This window comes from Styela clava, chromosome 12 (genome assembly GCF_964204865.1).
Source record: "Styela clava chromosome 12, kaStyClav1.hap1.2, whole genome shotgun sequence".
Classification (NCBI taxonomy): domain Eukaryota; kingdom Metazoa; phylum Chordata; class Ascidiacea; order Stolidobranchia; family Styelidae; genus Styela; species Styela clava.
Window position 1 is genome coordinate 21,025,303 of NC_135261.1, and position 9,752 is coordinate 21,035,054.

Genomic DNA, 9,752 nt, shown 5'->3' on the forward strand with positions numbered 1-9,752 from the left:
AAAACAGTGAAAAACCGTCAAAAAACACCAATAACCCTGCTAAAACGCTTAAAAACAGTGAAAAACCGTCAAAAAACACCAATAACCCTGCAGCAGGGTTAAAGTAAGTAAACTCACAATTCGTTGATCACTTTTTCGTTTTCCCGACCCGCAAGTCCGTCTCATTTTTTAGCGGACCTTTAATCTCACAAGCTTGGGCCAACCTAATCTTTTGTCAATGTTCTTTATTTTGATAAATTCGATTTAAATTAATTTGCCTCTTCCAATTGTAAATTACTTGCATGGCTTCTTGAAATCGGGAATCCGAGTTTGAGCAGGCACTGTTGCAACACGAATATTTACCGCTTATAATGTAGGATTTTTATATTATATATGTATTTTATTGTGACGACTGGTCTGTTTATGAGCTTTTTTTATACAAAGAAGTGTTTCTCACCCGGGGTCCGCAAAATTGCGCATTTATGTTATTTACACGTTACATTGCAAACCCAGTGGGGCGATTACCGCACTACTTTCAAATATTTTATTGTGATACAACATTTCTGATTAAAGGCGAAGCGGAACAGGTTGACAATAGCTCCGTCAAAAGGCATTCTAGCATGCTATGGGATCTACTCTTTGCGTCGGCCGTAGGGGTAATATTGTTTTGATAATTATTCAGTATGTCTAAGTATGTCAAGAACGAACTTCGATCACGGTGACTTTCGTTAGTGGCCATCCGTGACGACATCAAAACCACAATGTGTTTTATGTTATACTATATACTAGTGACTCCCAACCCAGGGCCGCTGACTCAAACAAATCCGCAAAGGGCCCTGGTAATTGCGATGCCGTTGGCAACAACAATCACTTTGTACAGAAAAGCAATAATAGGTTTACAAAGTAAAGAAATCGCATTTCAATTCGAACTTACAGTTTTAGGTTGTGCAAAATCTCCGTTTGTTGCGTGATAATCAGGCTTGTCACAGGAAAATAATTTTCTGTCCCATTCCCATCCCATAGCAATTATGCCTGTCCCATCCCATCACATGGGATTCCCATTGGAATAAAATTCAATGAAAATTGTTAAATTTAGGTTTAGCGTCTACTAAATAGGACTACATGTACGATTAGACATGTAATACAACAAAGTTTACGGACTTTATATTCATAACTATTATACTTGTGTTCATCAGACCCCTCACAAAGTAAATTGTTAATGCTAAATATATGTTGCTCTTTATACCTAACAAGAGAGCTATGCTCAAATATATGGACACGAAGTCCATAACGAAATGTTTTACCATCATTTCCTCGAAAATCATATGGTTTTTGTGTTCCGTGGGGAATACAAATGTGTGCTGTCCCATGGACAAGCCTGGTGATAATGGACTGTTCGGAAAATGCAACTGATGTTGCGTCATAAGATAGGATAGGATTTACATATTTATCCCGGGGGAGAGGAAAGCCGATAATACGTAATTAGAGGTGCGGTGGCGAGCGTATTCCTAACGCTTAGCCCGTTGAGCCACACCGCCGCGGTGTGGCTCAAGATAGGTGTAATCATGTCCTTGCTTGATTTTCTGTAGTTTTGATTCAAATTTAGCATGATGGCTAAATTTTGGAGATTTATGATGTCTGAAATACCGTTTTTTATCTGTCGCATTATCCTAAAAAAAAAGTTGCGGCGTTAATATTTTATAACACCGTTTTCCATTCTTAGTATTCATTCCTTTATTTTAGATGAGACTCACTTTTTAACTATAAGCTCAAAGAATATTATTCGTGAGACATGGAGAATCTGCGGGAATATAGCATGCCTACGCTGCCAAAAACAGCATTTATGACGCAATTAACAAAGTAAAATACGCAGCGGCGCTGTTAATACCCACTTGGGCCGTGTAAGAAATTTCCAATAGTAGTGAATGTCGACTCTCAGTGCATTGGCTCCTACTGTACATTAAACTATATCCTAATATATCGTATTCATTAAGATTAATCGATTCGATGAAAATAGTCCGTCACTCTCGGAAACTTTTATTCAGTATGTTTATTTAAATTTTAGCATCCCTCTTATAAATATAGGTTGTAAATGAACTCGATCTCACTGGTGGCCGCACACTTTTTACAAAAACAACTTTCGGGCTGTTGTACTTCTTTAACCCTAAACTAGTAATGACCAATTCAATCTGTTAGATTAAATAGTTGGCAAGATTAAAAAAAGAATTTAATTTTTAAATCTCATTGAAACTTGATACACTGATACACAATATATAGTTATATCTATCAGTAGATGTTACTCGAGACCAACTCCCAATCCTTCCTCAGTGCATTTGCGCTGGCGACTAGTAGATCCGTATGCGCATAAGTCAAGGGTGCTGTAACAGGAACAAGCATGGCCGTGTCATTCAAGAGTCCTACTGCACACTAACACAAATGTATTTCTGTATTGTTTCGTCTGACAAAAATCAGACTTTCCAGACGAGTAGTTTACAACATTTTTTTTCGTTTTAATTTCTATTTATGGTATGAATACGAGCTTTGCTGCAGTGGGTTTTTACCCCCTGCCTTTTTTCTGTTGTAAATTGCTTGACCGAGGAAGTCTGATTTTGCTCGAGACGATACTATGTTGTTAATTATGGTAATGCTTATCCTGCCTCATCCCTTAGTGATATTGCAATGAACCGAAGATATTTTGCATCAAATGTAACCCTTAATCAACAGATAATATTATTTCCACATCTCATAATAATTCAATATGATCAATTGATCATTAAAATTAAACCCCTCACCTGATTACTGTGTAGGCCAGAGTTTTAATATCAGCATCCCAGTATTATTAACAAAGTAAACAACAACAAATTCTATTCCGTAACCACATGCAGATATATTTCTGACTGTATTTACCATATGCTGAATGACGACATGTCTTGTACAGTCATTGAATGTTTCTATGTTGTCTCCTTTAATGAACCATCCGCTATACACCGTTGATTTTTCGATGCTCTGCAGATCTTGTGAATGCTCTGTTTTATGCTGCAGTTGATATTGATCATCAGTGTGAAGGAAAATGAATAAATGCAAGACGGATGTTCAAAGAACAGAGTTTTTATAATAAAGACAGTGGGCCATGCAATTGATCTGATTATTACTTGCAACGGAGGTTGTCTTCCGACACCGCATGGAGCAAGGGAGACAGTAATATGTTTTTGACCATATTACTAAACTGCAATTTTCGAAAAACAAACAAACATATTCTTAATAAGTAGGGACAGAATGTGCCAATAGATCTTCATTCACATACAATTTCTACCTAACTGTTAAAACACATAACTAGGGCTGGGTATTTTCGAATACCTTGTGATTACAGAATCGAATCGAATAATTTTTTCGAATCGAATCGAATCTCGAATACTTGGAAATATATAATTTGAAGCGACGTTTTTTATAATAATTATTCCTCTTAACAAATGAATCACTGAAGACGTAAAATACATCACTCAGATAGATTAATGAGCGTTTACACACAATAACAAACACGTTTTATCAATAACTCACTACAGAGAATAGTCATATGTTAGAATTGCGTTGAAAAATTATGACTTCAATGAACAAAAAATGAGGAATTCACCTAGATCATTGGCGGAAAGCAAAAACAAGATGGCGGCGATTCGAAATTTAGCTTTGAACCGATTCGAATAATTTACTATTCGATTCGAAATGCCCAGCCCTACACATAACACACGTATACACTTACTACTAAAAATGATTGACCACACATATTCAGGTGTTACTTATTTACACTGCACAGCAGAGTTTATAAATTTTTCCACACACTGGAAATGGAGTTTACACCATCGTGCCTTTTAAAAAACAGTAAACACAGTGAGTTAGTAATTAACGATTTATTTCACTAATTATCGTGCCTACGATTTAACTGTGAAGGAAATGTAAACAATCCAACATTTTACGTACTTCATTTTTGAAGTCAACGATTTAAGAGGTGTATGCAGATTTAGACGAATAAAGTGACATAGATCGAGTTTAAAAAAATAAACTTACGACTCAGGGTTATAGGAAATGCAGTTACATCAAGTGTTTCCCTTATAAATGGTGGCGAGCATAGGGTCAGCCTGAAAAACTTGAAATGTGAATAAATGCATAAATTGTGATGCTTTTATAAATTCTATATAAAATTCAAACACCAAAAGGGTTTTGTATAACCACCAATGTTAAATATTGACCATATTCGCGGTCTTTATTATAATCAGTTTTGCACTTCTAGCTGCGGGATAGGACTACTGTTTTCAATCAAAAAGTTTCTACTTTTTTCTTCAAATTCCAAAACCCTTCTAAACGAGAACCTGGGCGCAAAGATTTTCTATCTGCAGGAAGCAATGACAAGTCGTCACCGATGGATTTGTGCGGAGTTATAGACGTTCTCTCGCTATTTATGGAAGTCATCACTCGATTACAAGCCGTCTATTATTGTTTGTAGGACATTGTTTCATGTTGGCCATCGATAAAGAAAAAGTTGAACGACCAATTAATTAATTTAGAACAAAACATTGCTGGATCTCTGTTCCCAGAATTAACAAAACAGTGGCATAAATTGTCGCTATCCGATCTCCAGCAGTCTACTTTTCAGAACACACCACTGTTGGAAGGGTGGATGGTAACAGCAGAAAATGAAACCAAGTCTCGCAAGAACTTTAATCGGACCGCCCGTTCACCCGAAGATTGTCTTGTTGATCTCAAACTTCTATGCAGAGAGACAATAAACATAACAAGCGAACGCTATAAAAAAAGCGTTCCCGCTCCAGCGGAAATACTGAAAAAATGCCTAGATATAGAAGTGATTTTCAAGGAACTTCAAAAATGCGACTGTGTCCTATATGCAGATAATTTGGTCCAACTGAGGCGACTTGTCTCTAGTGAGTTTTGCTTATTTTATGAATATATGTGTTCGCTTCCCTCACATCTAAGAACTATCAATTAGAGAGCGACACCTTTTATTCAATTCACATTTGGCTGAAGACGTTTTTACAAAATTTAAAATTGCAATCCACCAGGTGGTTTTTCATGATATGGCAAATTGTAAATCCGATCGACTCCCTGTAGTTGGCGGGGAGAAATTACAGGGAGATTTTAAACCCCAGAAATTTTCTCTGCGTAAAGACGCAAATTCCCTTGATAACATTTATAATTTAACAATGAATATCAGTGCATCTTGGATTGCCAGAGATTCCACGAGAGCATTTATGGCAATGATTCGCTCTACTCTGCGATTGGGTCAGAATTCTGCATTGCAATGGATGTTGGAATAAACCTGGGTGGCTCGGAAGCCGTGGTGGAATCATTTTACTCTGTAATGAAAACCCATAAATAAACAGTCAGGCTGACAGAGTAACGAGACACTTGCCAGGAGAACAATTGTCGACTGGAAGTTCCCCATTCCTGCCCAATGTCCACATACTATCAGCGAAGTTGCAAAGTTGTACTTGGACGGAGGTCATAAGGGAAGAGATCTCGCAAAGCAGCGTACACATGTTTTCATGGACAGCAGAGGACGAGCGAAGCAGTACCGATTATCGAGCATGGTTCCAGATCGGTTAACTGAGAAGTTCGATTCTGCTGTCCTTAATATTTATAACCCGATGCTTTTCAGCGTTGTTTATAGCTCATAACCTACAAACTATCCATTGCGTCTCATGCTTTTCATCTTTTATTATTTTGTGTAAGCATTTTGACCGCGTTTCATAAATGTAATAAAAAAAATATGTTTTGTGCCTGAATTTTCTCTCTCGCCCTCATTTTTCTAAAATACGTTTTCATAGATTTCTGTAAGAATTGTGTCGGCGTTTCATTAATACACTAAAAATATATACTGTACCTCATTTTTCACAAAGCATCCATTTTTCCTAAAAATCTTTTCCTTTTATTTCTGTAAGCATTTTGACCGGCGTCATGAAAGTAATAAAAACAAATTCTGGGAGGGATTTTTTGTCCTAGCATCCATTTTTTCCTAAAAAACGTTTTCTTAGATTTCTGTATTTTTTCTTGGCGTCATAAATGTAATAAAAATATGAACTATGCCAGATGTTTTTCCCTCGCACCCATGTTCCTAAATACATTTTTCCTTGATTTCTGTAAGCATTTTGTCGAAACGTCATAAATGTAATTAAATTATGTACTGTGCCTGATATTTTACCTTGGAATCCACTCCTTACCAAAAATACGATTTCTTAGATTTTCGTGATCGGGGCGTCATAAATGTAATAAAATTATGTACTATGCCCGATTTTTGTCATCGCGCTCATTTTTCCCAAATACATTTTTCCTTGATATCTGAGAGTTTTCCTTGATAATTTATTAGTTTCACTTCTAAACCTGTGCCAGTTGAACTTCTATTATAAATCACACATTTAGTGATTATTACAGTCTTATTGAATGAAGTTTATGTTCTTTCAATACGACTGTAATAATCAACCCATTGAATATAGTTTAAAGTCCGTGTATAGGATATAGGATTTACATATTTATCCCGGGGGATAGGAAAGCCGACAAAACGACTTGATCATATGGCGAACCAGTCATACCAGTTCAAGTCGGGTAATGGATTAGTCACTTACATGTTTAAGAAAGGGGTAGTCGACCATCGGTTACGTGGACCGCCCTTTGCCAGTGAGGAGTTCAGCAATCTTCACGCACAGATTAATTATTCCCCACAGAATTCGAACCTGCTACCTAACCCACGCAAGGTAATCAGTAAATCAGAGGTGAGACGTTGAAGCGCATTCCCAACGTGTGGCACGATGCACCACATCGACGAGTCGAGTATGAAAGGTCGTTTTTGTTACGCATTTCTCGATCGGGCCACATTCTGCAACCTAGTGTATAGTCGGCAGTTTTTGAGCTACAACTTGTTGGTATCCTTTTATTGATTTCAATTTTATTTATTGGATTAAAATGCGCCGCCTTCTCCGAAAGTTGATAATCCAATTGATTTGATTATTGAGGTTGTTGAAAGCATTCGTGGACTAATCCTCCATGAAAAGTCAAATTATCCCATATAACATTATTGCAATAATTTAAATAAAATTTATGATCTGAAAACCAGTAATAATATTTTATGGTTAAATCAAATTTAATATTAAGGCAAGTAGGATGAAAGATATGCCGGAATTCCATCTACAATTTCCATTTCTCATCCTCTAATCTTCTGATATGGTGCTAAACTACCAACGCAAACATATTTACAATGGAGTCCAACGAGGCCGAACGAAGATGGCACCAATCAAGACTCATCCAAGCGTGTAATTTCTCCCACTATGCACCTCGGCTACGAAATTGCTATTTTGTGTAAACGAGTACCTGTAGTGTAGCGTAGACCAGGGCTACCCTACTGGCGCACCGAATCCGGACCTTTCGAGTATTAAATTTGGACCGCAGCTGCTTATCGACTTTAAATGCATCGTTTCTTTTCATTTCACAGTTTTGACGTGATGCATTTTTCTCTAAACCACCGAGAAAAAACTGAAGTTTTAGCGGCCGCTTGGATAAGTTTTTAACACATTTTCAGGCATGGTGGTACACATTCAATTGTTTTTATGGCTTTGCATGATATTTGTCGGTGTTCAGTTTTATTTTGGAAATTTGAAAATATATCAAATGACCCTATTTTGACAAATAGTATACTCTCACTTCCTGAAACCACGTTTGAAATAATTGGCAATTATGAAGAAATGTAACATCTCACACTAACCATGGTCAAATCATTGTGCTATTGGACATGAGCTAATGAATCGTTTTTTAAAAAATTCTTGTGGACGTTGTGGTTTTTTTAATGCTTAATTGTGTGATCAGGGTAACCAGAAACAGGATATAGCTTTCTAGTATATATATATATATATTGAATTTGTGTTCCAAACCCTCTGTTAGCTTTCTAATATATATATTGATTTTGTGTTCCAAACCATCTGTTCCACACAATATAAAGATTTTATACCCCATTAATGGGTCTATTTGGGGAAATATTGTTTCAGTCGGTACTTCCCAGCGAACGTCACCATGTACTAATTACCAATCAGTACATGAAACTGGCTCTTGATGGTGCTGTTTGAATTTTGCTTTATGCCTTTTTACCGGGGTCTGATTTTGAACAATTGATATTGACGAAAATCAAAATCGCCATGTACTAATAAGTTATCCTTGAAATGGAGCATCTTTCCTATCGATCACGGGACATTGCATTGGCAACACAGTTAACCAAAACACTGAACTTCGAACCATGAAACTAATGCAGTTAAAAAAAAGCACAGCTGAGTCAGCTGCAAACTCGCTTCAAAAAATTGTAAGTGATGTTGCCACTGTTACAATCAGCTTTGAACTTCGTCCAGAGGACTGCAGTTACTGGAGAGCCTTATACTAATGGAGCTTTCATAGACAACTGCATTGAAAAACCAGTTGAAACTTTATGCCCAGATAAAACGCACTTTTTGTCGTTGATGAAAAATACAGTTGATACTAGAATTGATGAGACATCTGCAAGTTTACAAGGCCACATATAGATGTGTACAGCTGTTTTCATTTCTGAAATAATCAAACATTCTCAACGATCCATAATTAAACGTTGATCACGTGACCTCATTTAATTAGAGTTGGTATACTGTAAAATCATTTCAGCTTGATATTAGTAACCTGGTGGCCCAAAAGAGATGCAAAATGTCTGGACAAATGAAATAAAAAAACAGTGGGTTTATTTTTGTCAATTTCAAGTTTATATATTAGGATTACGTCTTTTTTAGAATATGTAATATTCTTTTCTTATCAAAAATTAGTTTTAAAAAAAAACTTGTGATTTTTTGTAATAAATACACTAAATTGCAATAATAGTGAAATGCAAGAAATTAATATGTAACTGCCATTTAAAGTTTAAGAAAAAACAAAACTTTAACAAAACGTTTAGTTACATCAAAAAATATGTCACAAACTACATCTATCTGAAAATACGCCTCAAGTATATATTATTAAAATAGATTGAAAACTGTTTGCGGCCGTTGACATAATTCCCAAAATGCAATATGGCCCTCGAAAACCAACGAGTTTGATACCCCTGAGCTATAACGTAATGAAATCGGTTGAGTAGCTCCATCCTGTGCAATTTCAAGAAATTAGACATGGTCCTGCGTGCGATAGTATTACTACGGTATCAGCCATCATGTTAGTTACTTGTCTTCTTTCGCTCCCAATTTCGCAATTTTATTCATTCGATTACGTTTTTGTATAGAAACGCAAGTATTTAGTGAATAATATCGATTCTATTGCAGATTACCCTCAATTGACGCAAGTAGTTTTTCACGATGACAATGCTAACGATGTTTCGTCGTTGTCATTGTGCCAGCGCAAAGTCACGGGTGACAGTGATGAGGTAATTGCAATTTAGACACATTATTTACTCGGACTGATTTTCAAGTAAGATCGTGAACGATGACTTATTCCGTATTTTTTAGAGTTGTTTGCTAGTTTCATCTATATTTGCAAAACGTAAGTATTAAGTATAAATCGGATAACTCGATCGTAATTTTTCATCGATAGTGTTTTAATTTGGTTGCAGTAATTTTAAAAAAGCAAGATAGAAATCAAGATAATAAAAAAGAAATCATGATATAAAACGAAAAAACCTCTCGTCATGAATTTTAATTTATGTGTTTATTATAAATTTTAGCGTTTGCCGGTCACATAAAATGGACTTCGTTTGTGAGACACGAATT